General features: G+C 46.8%; 1 long non-coding RNA gene across 1 annotated transcript; it reads left to right on the plus strand.

Moving 5' to 3' along the window:
* The first annotated feature begins 4,614 nt into the window (after nt 1-4,614).
* Nucleotides 4,615-12,614, plus strand: LOC129784987 (uncharacterized). Its single transcript, XR_008748384.1, has 3 exons — nt 4,615-4,957; nt 11,418-11,644; nt 12,478-12,614. It is a non-coding gene; the product is annotated as an uncharacterized LOC129784987 (long non-coding RNA).
* Nucleotides 12,615-17,437: the final 4,823 nt, after the last annotated feature.

Genomic DNA, 17,437 nt, shown 5'->3' on the forward strand with positions numbered 1-17,437 from the left:
CAAAACTTGGAGTTATGAAATGTATGTTGAAAAATAATAATATTCTGGTAATTCTAGGCAAATAGCGGAAAACTTTAAACTCTGCATAAGACCAGGAAAAATTTGGTTTTTTGCTTGTTGTTTGTTTTTTGGCAATTGTTCATTGAAATGCATACTTTGGGAGCTGTCAGTGTTCCTAAAAGTTGTACATAAGTGCACGGTACCGTATAACATACTGCTTGTGTGACTGAGGGCTGCCGGGAGAGTGTGAATGGTGTGATTGAGATGCACATTTTGATTTTCCGTGTATAGCTTAGTTATTTTGACTGAGTGTGAGTGCAAGAGTGGTTGAGACACGTGTTTGAGTGCAAAACAAGTAAGGAGCTCTATCCACGTTTCCGACCTTGGGTGGCTAAGGCGGCCGGAGAAAAACAAAGTAATTAAAATTGCAAAATGGGAAATGGAAGAAGTAAGCCCTGTGAAAAATCGCCCTTTGGTTGTATATTAAAACATTGGAGGGATATTGTAGGACAGGGTGGTACCGAAAATAGAAGGAAGTTGATTAAATATTGTAATCAGTGGTGGCCTTTGTATAAATTGGAGAGTGATGCGAAATGGCCTCAGGAGGGAGGAACGTTAGATTACAACACTCTCCTGCAATTAATGTTGTTTCTGAGGAGAGAGGGAAAATGGGACGAAGTATCATATTCAGACATGTTCTTCGCCCTCCAGGACAAACCCGAGTGGCAAAAGGACTGTGGATTAGTACCCCCCTCGGGATCCTATGGTACTAGCACTAGAAAGAGTGCGGGATTAACATCACCTGATCTTTGATTATGGCTCTAGAAAAGGATAAGGAAAAACACCTGAGACCTAAACTAGAAAGATGTTCTGGTTGAAATTTTTGTATTAAAAAGCCCAGGTTGTGGTTCCTTCTGTGGAGCAACCAGAATGAAACACGTTGTAAGATAAAAACTTGTACTAATGTATGTAAAACCTGAGGCGGGGGGGTGGGGGTGGTGGAGAATCAAAGACCTTGTGAAAGTGTTGAAGTATTGGGGTGAGTTTGTACAAACCCCCGTACCCCCTCGAAGGTGCGACTGAATCATGCTGGGACGCATGGCAGGGTGTTTGCTGTTTGCCTGCGAAGGCGTGATATGTAAGAACACAGAGCAACAAGTAGCAGATTTGCATTCAGGGTAAGAAAGAGTTAAAACAGAAGTGCTGCTGCAGAGGCAGGCCTGTGTAACCTGCAGAGCAGGAAGAGCATCTCCTGCCCCGAATCCTTCTGATGGTGAGGAGGAGGGGGTTGCTGTTGCTGACAATTGAGCAGAAGGACCTGACAATGTCACCCCAATTGCTGCAGCATTTGCAGTACAACGGGACCAGTAACGGCCCCTCTAGGGCAGGGAATGGGTATGAGGTGGAATTTTAGTGAATACAAAACCAACTTATTTGTTAAACTTCAGTAAAAAAAAATAATTTGTTACAGTTGTGGGAGCTGCTGGCCACCAGGAAAACATCCTGAAACCTTTAAAGTACAAACTAAGAAAACAAATAATGCCAAATTCACCAAAATCTTTGTTGGGATGAGATTTATTAGAACATCTAGGCGTTTAAAGAAGGAGAAATGAAACTAAAAGTTAAAAATGATCAAGTAATTGAAATATTGAGTTTATCTTCAATTCAACAGAAAAGAGGAAAAGAGGACCTCCCTGAAGTAAAAGAAATTTTTAACCAGCTGTATCTGAAAATAAATTCCAGGAAAGGTGAAAAATGCTTTACCTGTTACAGTAAAAATGATAAGGGGGAGGCTTGCCCAGTTCAGATAAAAACAATATCCCGTGGTCAGCAGGGCTGTGGGGGATATTGGCACAAAAACTGAAATAAAACGCACTGTGTAGTGGTTCTACTACCAATGTAAATCTGTGTGTTTTGCCATGGCAGCGACTTGTTATGGGATGCGCAGATGAAACTCTGCATTGACAACAAAGTATAAGGAATAAGGTTGGTCAGGTGCCTCCTACCGTAGTCAAGGGCAAGACTGGGTTGGCCTCTGTGTTTGCCACCAAGAAGAATCTTGAATTCTGCTGTTGGCTGCAAGCCAGTAGGTGCCGAGTGGTGGGAACATGTGCCATGCCAGACCTTGATGTGAGGAATGGCCCTCGCTGGTATAAGAGGGTCATCCAGGAAGGAAGAACATAAGGTGGCCCATTGAGGCACTGATTTGGAAATTGGAAACTGCCTGGCCAACCATGAGGCCAGACAAGTAACAGAGGAGGTAGGAAAGGAGGAATTATCCTTAATACCAGATGATAAAATCCAAACTGTAAGTACAGATCAGGAGCCAAACTATTCTAAAGAAAACTTAAAGGTAATTCAGGACATGAATGATAAAATAAAAATAAATAAGTGGACTTATTTAAGGGATGGTCGTATAGTGGTACCATCCAATTTAATATTGACCACAGCCCTATTATTAATAAGACGCATTGGGGAGCTGATACTTTATATGAAAGTCTAAATCAGAAATTGATTGGGGGAAACTTGTATACTGTAATAAAACAGGTGACTCAACAATGTGAAATGTGTTTACACAATAATCCCAATACAGCAAATAAAATAAAACTAGGGAACATTAGTAGAGGAAATTATCCAGGACAACAGTGGCAAGATGATTTTCCGAACTCCCAAGAAAAGGGGGGTACCAATATTTATTAGTTACGTCTGATATGTTTTCAGGCTGGCCAAAAACCTTTCCTTGTCGAACAAATAAAGCAAGAGAGGTAACGAAGGGATTGTTAAATGAAATTATCCCCCGCTTTGGGGTTCCGGCAACAATCTCTTCCAATAGAGACTCACACTTTTGTGCCAAAATAGTACAACAAGTGAGTACAGTATTGGGAATAGATTGGCAATTACATACTCCTTATTACTTCAGTGTTCTGTTTGGTGCTGCCGAAGAATGATCAGAAAGCATAATGATCAGAGAGCATAATGATAGTTTTTAGAACAGGGGGGATTGAATAATGAGCTACGTACAATGAGTGATGAATGGTATACTACTTTTTTAGAAAATGATGTGCTTATATATAATTATTCAAAGCTGGGAGGTGTTCAAGGACCCTTATTGTCAACATGATGAATACACCAAGACCCTTAAGTGTCAGCACCACGGATGTACTAGACACAAGGTCCTTGGATTTGTTATAAGGGCCATCTGGTCCTAAGTTTCTGTTGTGTATATAACGCTACCTAAACAAGGAATTTGAATCATGCTCATTAGTCTATCGAGGAACAGAGTCTGCGCAGAAACAAGAAGGTAAAAAAGGTTCACTGAATCACCTACAAACCTGCAAGACCACCACATTCCAGGCAACGGACTGATAAGCTAATTAACATACTAAGCGAGAGTAAGCGGGTTTAGGTAACGAACTGTGAGATGGTTCGTCACTTCAGGCATGCACGCTTGTGGAGGAGCGATCCCCCGTGCATCTGTGCGCAATAAACATACCTACTTTATAACTTTCGAGTTATAGAGTCTAATTCCGCACGTCAGTATGATGTAATGAAATGATTTAAACAGAGTAGGCATTTGCAGTAGAAATACCAGCTTGGGTGTAAGTCAGTGAACTGTTTTGCCTCTCCGCAGCATTACCTTTAATGTTCGTTGTTGGAGGCAAATCTGTCCTCCCAGAGGTATCAGCCCAGGAGAGAGGGGAGGCTGCTGCAGCCCCGCGCCCCGGCTGCGGCCAAGAAAGTGTGTTCCAGTGGGCACACGCGTGGCGAGCGGGCATGCCCACCACACGCACGTGTGCATGCAGGTAGGGTCAGCGCTGGGTTATGCGGTGTACACACCCGCACAGGCAGCCAGAGGCAGCCCCCAGCCCCTGGTGCCTGTAAGCACGCCGCAGGGGGCTGCGCTTTTCCAGCCCCGGGTGGGCACCGGGGCCCAGGGGGCAGCGATCTCACCCGGGCTCTCAGCAGCGGAGCTCGGCAGCAGCCCGGGCTGCGAGAGGGGGGCGGCTCGGGGGGCGGGGGGACACCCGGGGCGGGGGGACACCCCTCCCGGCCGGCGGGCGGTCCGGCAGGCGGTGCCGCGGGCTGGAGCGACCCCGCCCGCCCCTCCGTCGGGGCCAGCCGGCGGCTGGAAGCCGGTGGCCGCCCCCCCGCCCCTGCGCCGCGGTGCGCTCGCTGCGGGGTGCGCCGGCGGGGCCGCTGTGCCCGGGCCGCAGAGCCCGCACGGCAGCCGGGGAGGGCTCCGCCGTCCCCCCCCCGCCCTGCCCGGGGGCGGCTGCGGGAGCGGCGCGGGCGAGCCGGGGGAGCTGCGGGTGACGGGCGCCCCCCGAGCGGTTGCGGAGGACGGGCACGACCGCGGCAGAGGCCGCGAGTGCTGCGTGAAGGTGCCGGTCAGCCGGAGCCGCCTCCCGCGGGGGGCCCGGGCTCGCTGCCGGGTCTCCGCGCGGTCGGGGCTGTCGCTGCCGAGGTTCGAGACGTTTCGCCGCCGCCCCTCGGCCCGACACGCTCCTGCGACGGCGGCGCTGGCCGTGCCCGGCTCGGGGCAGGCGTTTGCCAGCCGGAGACCGGACCCCTTTTCCGGGAGAGGCCGGAGCGAGGCGGCGAGCACCGGGGAGCGGGCAGCCCTCCGCAGGGGGCGAACCCGGGGGCTGCGCTGCGGCTCCGCACTCGCGGCTCCGCCTCAGCCGCAGGCAGCCCCCGCAGAGCCGCCCCCGGCCCCGCACCGCGCCGCGCCGCAGGCAGCCCCCCGGCGCCCCGGGAAGCGTTGCGGACCGACGGCTTGCACGTAGGTGGTCAGCAGAAGGCAGCTCTGCGCCTTAAGTGGCAACGTAGAGAAAAGATGTGAGGGTCTGCAGCGAAGCACAGCAGAGGGTCCGGAGGACAGAGCGTGTTGCAGGCGCTTGGCAGCACACGGCCTCGGGAGGGGGAACAGACGCCATGGGTCAAGCTGGGGCATAAGGTAAGCTCAAGGAGAACCAGTTGGTTAATGGGACCAAACAGAAATTACTTGAACTGTGCATGAACACTTCAGTGAAACTAAAGACCGCTGTGCCTTTAAACGGGGACGAGGCTCGTAAGACCCAGTGAGGATTAAGTGTGACTAAAGGTCATCGTAAACGGTTTTTCCAGGTGTATAAAGTATTTTCCTGTTGCAAAGAGCTGTGCTAGCTTTGTGGGTTTGCCCCCCAGCTCCCATCCCCGCAGAACGCGTAGCTGGTCCCTCGGCCGTGCGGGTGCTCGATCCGTTGCACGGCGGGCGATGGGATCCGGCCGTTCGACGGCAGCATCAGGTCCCGAGGAGACGGTCGCTGCCAGCCCCGGCCGGCCTCGGTGCTCGGAGGGGCTGCACGACGTCCCGGTGCGACAGCGGCCCTTCCCGGGGCTCACCCCCCCGTCTGGGTGCTCGGGGGGTGGCGGCCCGGCGGGTGACGGGCCTGCCGGGGTGGGAGATGCGACTCCAGGTGCTTTGGCCGCCGGCCCGGACGGTGCTTTCGCCTCTCGTTACGCGTTCGGGGGAGGCAGGAGGGTCGCCGTTACCGTCAGCGAGCCCGTGCTGCCGCCGCTGCCCGGCGTCGGGGCTGTGTGGCATCCCGGGGTGGCGGGGAGCGGAGCGATGCGCCTCGTCTTTGCAGGGTGCTGAGCTGCCCTTCCCCGGGGCCAGGGCTCGCTGCCGCTTCCAGCTGCGCAGGATTTGGTCCCGCAGCCTCAGGGTGAGGGCTGGATTTTCGCGAAACGAGGAGGAACTGCTGGCACCTTCTGTACTAACGGTCGGCTTGATTTCTTGCTGTGCTTTTCATACATTTTTAATAGCCAGGTGGAGTACAAATTGTAAAGGAAACTTCATACACAGAGTTTTAAAGTTTGAAGAGAGATTATTCACCTTCTAGCTGTCGTGAGGTTTCACCTCTCCTTCCTGGCAGGACTGATCTTCCAGTTAGAAGTGAAACAAGGTCAAACGGTTAAAAAAAAAGGTTTGCTTCTGTCAGGGCGAATCTAAATCAATCAAATTCCCGGGCACCAAAGTGTGTTGTGTAACAAATGTGAGTGCAAAGGTAAGCACGTAGCTACAGGTAGCAGAAGAGCATGTGCGAGAGAAGTTGTGGGACTTCTAAGTTCGAACACCTTGCTCTTTGCACTGTTCTTCTGCAGATTTGCCTGGATTTTAAGTATGGACAGAAGAGGGAGAGAATGAACATGTGCATTTGATTTGCTTAATAGAAAATACCTTGGCAGAAACACATGCTTGTGCTGTGTATTCTGTTGGAGTTTGGCTTTTTAAAATACTCATATGTTCTGTCTAATGAAAAGCTGATAGTATCTCCCATTCACCTAAGAATATGTTCAAACATAGCTTGAGATATGCTGCTAATCACGTTAAGAAAAATGTATAGCTTAATATCAAACTAGCTAAAGTGCAGTCACTGGGGGATATCTTGGTGCTTGTAAACTTTAAATTAAAGAGTGCTACGAGGCTGGATTACCTGATAACCAGTACAATTGAAACAGCAGTATAAACCCTGTTTTTTGACGGAAGACCGTAGGTAATTTTGAACAGTGTAGAATCATAGAATCATTTAGGTTGGAAAAGTCCTTTAAGATCATTGAGTCCAAGCATTAACCTAACACTGCCAAGTCCACCACTAAACTGTGTCCCTGAGCACCACATCTACATATCTTTGAAATGCCTCCAGGGATGGTGAGGCCACCCTGAAACTTGCCTGGGCAGCTGGTTCCAGTCCTTGACAACCCTTTCAGTGAAGAATTTTTTCCTAATGTCCAATCTAAAACCCCCCTGGGGCAACCTGGGGCCATTTCCTCTTGTCCTATCCCTTGTATCCTTGTTGGATCTGGTAGAAATGATCCCCAAATGGCAGTGTGTGAAGGATTAATTTAAATTCCAGATTCCCGTTGCCTGGCATTAGCAAAAATAAAGCTTTTGTGTTATTTCTCTTAACAGTTAAAAATTAGATGCAGGAAAAATAAAGAGAAACACTTAAGTTCTGAATTTCCCCCCCCCCCCCTCCATTTACGTTTTGGTAAAACAGAACTAATTTGCTCTCCTATCTGCTGTGCATCCTGCTGCTGAACTAATCTTTTCTATGCCCTAGATTGTTATTAGCTTTGTTTGCTTATTACTGAAAGATTTACTTTCTAGGACTCCTTTTAATTCCATTTGTTACTACGCTGCCTTTTGTCTTAAATGTTATTTTTTTGTAGTGCCCTTTAAAAGATTCTTGGCTTTTTCTAACCTGGGACAAATTTATAGTAGCCTGGTCAAGTTTTCCTAATCATTAATGATCTTCCCAGCAGGATATGTTCTTTGTCTTCTTCCTAACATGATTCAGGACACATTCTGTTTTAAAGTGCCCTTACCCTTGAACCATTGTGCTGGGATTTAGTGTATTAACCCAAACTCTAGTAGATTTTTCTTGAGGCTTTTCTCTGTCACTTTGCACAGCACTCATAAGATACCTGCTGCCAAAGTGCTTGCATTTTAGTAATAACACCTTGGCATTGTTAAAGTAAGTATGTTTAAATTTTCCTTTGGCCGACTCATCTGTTTTTAATTCCTTAAATATTCAGATTTCTTCTGAGACAGGTCGAGGAAAGGAGCACTTGTTCTTTACAGATGATGAAATAGCAGAAATAAATGTGTAAATAGGCATGACCATTAGGGGTGTTTCTGTGGGTGTGTCTGCTATGCCCAGAATGGTGTAAGAACAGTAATGCGCTTTGCAAATTTGGCTGTATGACCATATCACTATGTTTAGAGGTGCAGGCGTCAATAGATGCAAGTGTTTTCACAGAATTAAGAAAACCATCTTGTCCATGCAGTCCAGCCATAAATGATGCACAGAACAAAAAATGATAGAAAAAAAAAATGTCTTTTCAGACCCATATGAGTAAATAGAGTATTCTGTGCTGTCCTGTACACGCATGTGTGTACATGTATTCGCAGCCAGTGAGTCATGGCTCCTAAGCCTGATTTAAAAACTGAATGAGTTTATTATAATCCCCCCCCCCCCCCCCAAAAAAAATATCTGAGGAATCAATCTAATCTGCTTTACTAAATGAACATGTGAAAGTGCTTACTAGGGATAAACCTGGGGACTATACATATTTCTCTCTTTTTCCTCAAACAGAATGAAAACACCTTTGAGACAATAAAGGAGTTAGAAGAGGAGCCAGTGTGTCCCATTCAGTATTCTCTGTGTATCTGCATGCACCGCTTCCCCTGTTTGGTTTCTGATCTAGACGGGAAGGACAGGGAGGGTGTAAGGACATTGCAACTCTCGAGAGAGAAGATAGGCTTTTGTGCTGGCTTCAGCCAGTTCTGAGCTCTTTGGGGCTTAAATCTCCCCAGAATGGGTGTGATGTTGAGTTCGTCTACTCCAGGGCAAATGCAGAGGAGGAGGGGCGCCTGGAGGGAGGACCACTGGCACAGGGGACACCCTGAGCATCAGAAGTTGTTGGAACCACTGATGACTAGAGCTGTGACCAGGGGGGACCTCTCAGATTTCTCTGCATGGGGTACCCCAGTTGCTGGGACATACATTAAGCAGAGATTGTGCCGTGTGGTGGGAGGGTGACTTGGTTTGCAAAGGGGGAGCTCAGGCCAAGCCCCTGCAAGGCAGGTAGAACTGCAGATCCTCCCTGTGCTTCGTGTTCACCTTGCCTATGACAACCTGCCGCAGAAAAGCTGAGCACAGCCCTTTGCTGACGCCCAGCAGCTTGTGCTCCCTGCTGTGCCCCTCTGATTTTTTTTGGTTGATTGTCATTTCATGGAGAGCTCTATTGTCCCCCCAGCCAGGGATACTGCAGCAGTAGCAAACCAGGGCTTCTAGTTACTCCCGGACGCCTGCCTTCCTGCCCCCTCTGCATCTCCCCAGCTCTCACAGAGGAGGGGTTGCCAGTGGTGCCTTCTCCAGGCAGGGCACATCTGCAGCTTCCCATTGAATACCCTCCTTTCCTTTGAAAGCCCTGCCTCTTTCTGGCGCGTGGGGTTTGCTCATTTCCGTGAGCGCTTTTACAGGTGGTGGTGACATGGGAAGGAAAGGGACATACAGTGCTGGAGGTAAAGAGCCGCTCTGCTTCTGTTTACACCGTGTTTGTACAGCTGAGGTGGATACAAATCACGGGTGGCTTTGCTGGAGAACTTTGCCAGGGATCTAACTGACTGCCTGTTTGGGAGTCCCAGAGCAGCACGTTCAGTAACAGGAGATCGCTGCGCTGCCTGCCCTTGCCGTTGCTCTTGTGCATGTGGCAGTAAATACCTCCTCTGCACAAAACTGAGTCCGGGTAGAGTCCATGGAGACAGTGTTGGTAAGAATCCCAGATGCTGCAGAAAAGCAGTCTGAGGTCTCAGCTGAGCTGTACTGCTTCAGAAGGGAGATTAGCCATAGATGCGTACGTGCTTTCTTTCTCAAAGTGGGGAAGGATGGTGTGGGATAGTCCTTTGCTCAGTGGTCCTGTGGGCATGTGTACTGGAGAGGAGCCATCACAGGCCACCTCTTCTTGAACAAGCCACCACTCTGGGACGCACTGAGATGCTCAGCAGAGGCAGTTTAGGAGCGACAGGGGTGGCTGGTGATCTGTCCCGCTGCTTGGAGGTAATCCCCTCCATACAACCCTGAGATGCAACGTACCCAGCTAGAAGGAATCCCAGTAGAGATGGACAAAAAGATGAACACGTGCAGGTATTGCTCCCCAGCAACATGCAAAAAAATTCATCAGCAGTACATATCCTGGCATGTATCTGTTCATATGGAAGGTGGATATTTATGGTTTTTAGTGTAAGTCAAAAGTTGTTGGACAGTCTGTTTTGCCTTGGAACGAAACTATAAAATTAAATTTCGCAAAGCAACCCATGTTTCAAATCCGTGGACAAGGTGAAATGCCATGTGCATGAGAGTGTTTCTCATCAGCGCGGATCTTTGCTGTCTCTAAAGCAGTGCAGGCTGGGGCTGTGGGTGCTACTGGAGATATGCAGCCCGCCTGCACTGCAGGAAGGTCATTCTGGTCTGACTGTCAGATGGAGCTGTATGTTGTGCAGTATTGTACGTGTTGTGCCAAGCTTTCTGCAGGTAAAGAAAGAAGCAGTCATGTTATTTGACAACAGCAATCACAGGTGATTCTATGAAGAAATTCAGGGAAAATCTGCGGTGTATGTGATTTTGACTATTAGTAATGTGTCATTAATTTAAAAATAACCAGTGCAGTTAAAGAGCATGGGTGTTGGTCAGAAATGCCTGGTTTCTCATGTGTAAATTCACCAAGTCAGACGCACTGATGCAAGTGCCTGGATGAATCGGTAAAACAGGGCTGGGCTAGCCAGGGTTGGCACGGGCAGCGTGTGCAACATGTAGTTGTTTAGGCAATAGCTCTAATTCAGAGTTATGATGGAGGTGCTGAACGTGCTTGGTTTTGAAAGCACACAGTCTTCGTTAGCTTCAACGGAAACTGCAGGATTCTGCTGTCCAAATCAATGAAACTGTGAGATACAATCCACTGTTCAGGAAAGTCAGAACATGTTTTTAAGGAGGTCTCTGTTGGGAGGTAAAACCGCTGCTGAAGCAATAGCAATGATGGAGCGTGTGTAAAAGAGCCTAGGGAGACTCGCAGCCTTCTGGAGCCAGGCAGAATATTTCCTCTTCACTTGAGCTATTCCTCATGAAGGGAAGATGCTTCCTACAAACTGGGTTTTGTTCTAATGGAAATAGGTGACTGGTGAATAAAGAGGGCAGTGGAGAGTTGTCTTTTTCCCCATTTTTGCAAAACGGAATGCATTATTGTTCCAGTTTAACAGCAGGTGGCACTTGGTTCCAGTGCAAGTAGTTATCACTTCATTCCCTTAAAAAGAAATCCATACAATTCTATCGGTTCTGATTCTGAATCAAAGAATGAAAATAGCTTCTGAACAGGGTCTTGACTAATAAATTCATGTGCTGTGATATCTGCATGGTGTGTCTTCATTGCCTTTCACTAAAATTCCTCTTTCCTGTGAAACCAGTTGTGTTTGTGGGTTTGGGATCTTTTTTTCTTTCCTCCCCTTGTTCAGGGAGCAGTAGCCCAGCACAGTTCCACTTGATTTTTTTCTGGTGGTGTTACAACTAACATTGTGCAGTCCTCCTAACTCTTTGTCCATCAGTAATGCTTTCACTTTTTTTGTTGTTCATGTTTTAAGATACTGTTTTCTTTCTAAGGGCTGTATTTTTGTTATGTCTTGCATCATGAGTGAATTCAAAGTACTTTCAATGGCGTAATACATTTTGTAGTGTAATTTTGTGAAAATGCTTCTCTATGAATTAAAAAAAATATTTCATTTTAGATTATTTCAGGGGTAAACCCTGAATTAATCAATCTTGGATGTGGAGTTTCTGTCTTCTAGAAATACATGAAGCTTAACTTTGTTTTTATAGGTTGAGAACGAAAAAAGCAAACAAAGATGTTCAAAAGTGCAGGCCGTGGCAAAACAGGAATGTGTGGATAAATTAAATAACATCACTAATCGGCAAATGAAACAAAAGATTACTGTAAGGAAGAATGACTGTTTGAAAATGGAGAATGAAAACACGATAGAAGAAAAAGACAAAAAGAGTTTTTCATCTGGGGAGAGCTCAAAATTGATTAAAATGCCAATGAAATGGTAAGCTAAGGAAATAATCTCTAATTCTTATTTGTAGTACTATGTAAGTGTCTTAGGTTTTCTAATACTGTAGTAGTTGAAGTAGTTTCCTCAGTGGTGAAAGCCATAGTGAGTAGTCCACTGCTTCTCAAAAAATGAAGAAAATTTCTTTTTAGAAAACACGAAGTGCATGATGGAGGTTCAAATTTATTGCCTGCTCTAAAAAAAGAAAAGGGGAAAAAAAAAGTAAACCCCCACCCAAATTCCTGTGATTTCCTTGTCAATACTGAGGCAAAATGCATCTTCAAAACCAGAACTGAAGACTAGAAAAAGCAGTTATTTTTGTAGGAAATGGCCACCTAGAAAAGAAAAGTAGGAACTTGCGGTTTGCTACTACTCCCTTTTTTAGGTGATTTTAGTGATCTCTGTGCAGTTGGTGTTTTCATTAAGTTAATATGCCCTTTGTCAGGAAAAGATGATAGTATCAAACCAATCTCAAAAGTCTAAAGAAGGCACACATATTTTAATGTAAACCTAAGCAGGAGTTTTTTCCTGTCTGTTCTTCAAAGATGAAGAACCTCTCTGCTCTAGATGCTTTCTGTACTGTGGCTATTTGGATATAGTCCAGCTTAACCTGGATCTAGCTCAGATTCCATGTGTCCCCCTGACTCCTAGGGCAAGGATTTTAAATACTTGGGTATCTTTCATGATCATTGCAGTCAGGTCTGTGATTTTATCATAGATATTTGTCGTCTCAGTTGTTTCTGGACATCATCTTAAGTATGTCTGTTTCACAGAAATATTTTTTGCAAACCTACTCACTTGATTTTTTTATTTCTTTCTGTTTAATGCAGTAAAATTGCCCTGAATGCCAAAGTTGCAAACAAAAGTAAAAGACAGCCTTCAAAGCAGAGGGCTCATCAGCAGATGAGCTCTTCCAGTGGCAATCATGGTCAAGTACCGGATGATAGCACTTCCAGTGAAACATCTGAGGATGAAGGAAGGTATGCATATAAGGAATGTTACAAATACAACTTACTGATAAAAATTGCCCTGAGAGCTGGAAGCAAGTTTGGATTTTTGTTGTATTTTGGGTTTTTTGGCAAATCTGATGCATATGAAGATTCTTGTTCTTTCGTGTGACCACACTACCTGATGCGCTTTGTGTTGACAAACACTTCTTTTTTGTTTAGAGTGCCTTGAGCATGCTGGCCAAGTTAACGATAAGGTCACGTGCACAAATTCTGATTAATTACATGAGTGTGTGCACAGGCATAGAAGTATTTCATGTGTTTAAAAAGGGTGAGGTATCTCAGGTTTTTGCACTGCAGGTATCTCAGGATTTTTTGCCCTGCTTCTCGCTCCACCTTTTCTCTTGCAGCTGTGTACCCTCCTGACTTCTTGCCCACCCTGAACTTACTTGTGTGGGTTGTGGCAAAGTCAGAAAGAGAAGTTGTTGACGCTGTTCAGCCCTAGGTAAAAATCTGGTGTGTTATCAACACTGTTTTGGTCAGAAATCTAATACACAGTGCTGTGTGGGCTGCTGTGAAGAAAATAAACTGCATCCCAGCTAGACCCAGGACAGCAGAGAATCCAAAATTACAGTTCTTTGACCTGTAGGGGAAGGATTCTCAGTACTGAAGAACTGCCTTTTCTGGTGGCCAGCTTTCCGAAGAGGGTCTCAACACAGGCAAGAGACGAGCTTCTGCAGAACCAGAAGCAGGCAGGCTGTGTCCGGGCTGTGCTGGATGTGGCGTGCCAGACAGGAGAGGGGGTCTCTGCCTGTGCACTAACTCAGCCAGGGCCAGAGAGGTGCAGCACAGGCAATGCACAAAACCGACAACACGCTGTGCAGGATACAACAGGGACACATCATTTCCTTGATGTCCACAAGGCCGAACCAAAACCTGGTTCATGCTCATCTATGACCCAGGCACGTTCCAGGCTGTCTGCCCTCCCTCCTCTCCCCTCTGTGTGTGTAGCTCTCCACGTTACTCTTGACCTCTGCATTGATCCTTCTTTTCTGCAGCCACTAATTCTTCCCACTGACCGCAGGATGCCCCAGATTATGACCTCCAGAAACTTTGCGCTAGCCTTTCCTCTTCCTTTAGTTTTCCAGAGGGAGGCAACTGGGTGTCTGTTATTATCCCTCCCATGGCTGGAGCTCTCTGGTTAGGGGCTTAGGATGGTCTGTCAGTTGTCCAGGCTCTGCAGCCGCCGACTGCCTCTTGTACCAGGGAGATCCACCTTCATCTGGAAGCCAGAGCGGCCACCCAAGCTCAGCCCACCCCTCTCGCCCACCCACAACTCTCATCAAAATAGCTTTGGGGACCATGCTGAGTGCAGGAACGCGAAAGACCGGCCCTGCTTGTTTGCCCGTGATGTGACAGTCAAGCCACGGGATTTCATGTGGAAAACACCGAGGAAGTAAGAAGAAAGAGCAAGGAAAAGCAAATCTCTGAGACGGTAAGGTATTTTTCTGTTTGCTTTCCTTTTTTATCGTTAGTGTTTGTTGGGGGTTGCATTTTAGTCTGCAGGACTGTGTCGCAGCCCCCGGACACACAGGAGAAACAGACACTTAAGGCAAACAATGTTTGCCTCATTAGCTTGCCCTTCTCTTGAGTAAGTTCACAGACGGCTTGTAAGAAAATGTCAGCGTCCCACAGAATCTGTAGTATCTGAAGCAGGAAAACAAACTCCTCTTTTCTTGCTGGTGCTTAAAGACAGTGACAGTCCAAAAACTAATGCTCTCTTCCATTTGGCTTAATGCATATGTGGTACGTCTCTTTCAATAGTGGAGAAAAGTGATAATTTTATAGGGAGATCAAAGCTTCAGGCACACTTACTGCATGACTAGTTTTCTGCTCTTTCCAAAGCCACAGCTAGTCACAGTTGCAGTATCAGATGCATCATTCACCCTTCCACTTCCGTCTGCATCGGGACTTGCAAGCAGTGAGCTGCAGACACAGCATTTGCCGTGCACCGAGCTTCATGTCTTCTAGCACCACATCTCAGCATTCCCTTGCAGAGTTCTGCGAAGAACACGTGCACACCCACCAGCCCCGAGCCCAGCCATCTGCAGGAGGATAGCACAAGAGAAAGTCTAAGACCCTCTCTGACTCCCTTCCACCACTCAGAGGCAAATCACACCATCAGTCATCAGGGGCTGGTAAAGACTGAACTTTTCTTCATACCTTTACTTTGGTCCGTCTCCATTTTCTCTGCTGTTTATAAATTTGACATGTTGAGGCTACCGCTCATTTGTGATCAATACCTTTCACAGTGAAGTGACTAAGAATATAAATTTCTTGTGTCTGCCACCTACTACACTGTGCTTTACTACAGAGCAGGACATAAAACAAGTTTATGGTGCCATTTTATCACTAAGGACCAAGTGAAAGCAACCTGAGATGGGAGCTGTGAGAGAAAAGCAGAGCTTGTTTTATAAAGTATAGTTTATATTCTTACAGATTTGAGCATTACTTTTTCATGGCAATGAGGCTTTGGGTTTCTTGTGTTTCCAAATTAAAAATATGATGCACAAATGGGCCATACACCAAACTCCTCTGTAAATTTTGCTATGGCAAATGTCAAACAGGGACAATGGTAGGGAAAGTGTGTTTTCCTTTCGCTTTCAGGAGTAACAAGGGGCATATAAATACTTAACTACTTTTGGGTTTGGGACATTTTCAATAAGGAACACCTGGGGAACTAGTTCAGCTTCTTAACCCTAAGCACAAAGCAAGGAACAATTCCACGGTTAGAGCTCAGGCAGAAGAAAACAGAGCAAAGAGGCAAAGCCGCCCAGCAAGCCCCACTGTTCCGCAGGGGGCAAGGTGAGGTCTGCGGAGAGCAGCAGGAGCCACAGGCAGGTGCAGGCAGTGGTGCCTGGCAGGGGCGGCTGCATGGGCGACATCGGCCCTGGAAGGTGGGAGATCAGCAGGGCGAAGGTGGAAATAGTATCTCGACAAGGACAGAGGAGTAGGATTAATAGCAAGAGTGGGAAATGAGGATAGCCACCCTCCTTCAGTTTACAACATCAGGAGAGCTCCCAAGATCTGGTAGGGGCAGCAATGCAGCAACTGGGGAAGCGAGGAGGGGCTGCGTAGCAAGGGAAGAGCCAGCGCACCTGCTGGGAAGGGTACGGAGAGAGGGGCACATGCAGCTAGCAATTACTCAACTTCTCCTTCACAACTAGAAGGGTCCTGGTGGCCTCTCTGTGGCCCTCATTAGCAGGGAGGGATTTGGGAAGCATGCAGCTAGCAAAAGAAAGGACAGTCCGCAGGAGCAAACCATTCCCGTTCTGCTGAGCTCAGCAGCCACAGGGAAATCTTAGTTGCTTCCAAAGCTTTCAGTGAGCAGGAGCGTGCTGCGGCTGGACTAAGGCTTCCAAACAGAAATGACCTTACGTGTTTAAAACCTGTGTCTCAGCCTGAACTTTCTTGGCCTCAATATACAGCTGACGGGTCTTTTTGTAACTTTGCTGAGTGGGATATCATCAGTTAGGCACAACATCTGCTGTCGCTTAAGAAGAGAAGCTGTTCCAAGTGTCCTGAGGGGAGCAGACCATAAGAAATGGCTGCACGGTGTCTAACCCTGTGTCCTGTCGCCAGTCGTGGCCACCAGCAGGTGCCTGGGGATGCAAAGCCTCCAGTGACACCTCCTGGTATGCACTCTTGCCAAGAATGTGCAGCTTATGGACCTCTCCAGAGGGATTCAGGAAAATCTTTGCATTTAATAGCTCAACAGGATTTCCTGTCCATGCTTTTACACAGTGTCCTCTTGAGATCGTGTAAATGGCCATCATTCATAGCATCCTACAGCAAGGCTTTCCACCAGTTTAACTACATATTGTATAAAGATTCACCCGGTTTTGTTCAGTGTGAACTTGCCTCCTGCGAGCTTCATTGGCTGAACCCTAATTGTCCCACAGGGAAAGAAAATAAACAATAAACTTCTCTGGCTATTTATGCTTTTATATGCCTCTGTCACATATTGGAGCTTTTCTGGGCTGAAGAGTCCTGGTCTGCACAGTCTTCCTTCACATGGAAGATACTCCATACCCCTGATCTTTGCTGTTCTCCTATGAGCTTTTTCCCACTCTGTCTTTATGAGATGAGGCAAATAAAGCAACACATTTAATAACTGGGTGCAAAATACATCTAAACAGTTTCTCAGTTTTGTTAGCAGCTTCTGCAGTCCTTGACAGTTGCTCCATCCTGAATAACTTCATATTATTTGTAAAGATCGATACCTCATCTGTCATTGATACCTACTCCTAAGTTGCTCGTGAAGGCGAAAAACAGCCTTCTGACCATTTACTGAACGTTTACCCTTATCTTCTGTTCCCTGTCTTTTACCCAGTTATTTAACCATGCAACTGCCTTCCTCCTTATAATGTCTGAATTTCCTTAAGAGCCTTTGGTGAAGGACCTTGCCAAAAGCCTTCTGGAAAACCAGCAGTCAAGCCCCTATTAATATGCTTGTCAACTCCTAGAACCTGCAGGTTGGCGAGACAAGACTGCTCATCACAAAAGCCACACGAGTCTGGCTCAGTATCTATATAATGGTCCAAATCTGCATTAGATACAAATTAAATTTCTAATACAAAACCAAAAAGTCCCAGACATTTGATGTGCGGAAGGAAGAAGACAGAAACAGGGCAGTCAGTAATACTGTTGGAGAAGAGTGCTTCAGCAGAGATGGTGAAAAATTATGGAGGATTAAGAAATATTTCAGAGGGAAATAGAAGTAGCAGTGATGAAATTTAACTTGGAGTAAGTAAACACACATTAGCCTAAAATAATCCCATAC

This window comes from Falco peregrinus, chromosome 8, assembly GCF_023634155.1.
Source record: "Falco peregrinus isolate bFalPer1 chromosome 8, bFalPer1.pri, whole genome shotgun sequence".
Classification (NCBI taxonomy): domain Eukaryota; kingdom Metazoa; phylum Chordata; class Aves; order Falconiformes; family Falconidae; genus Falco; species Falco peregrinus.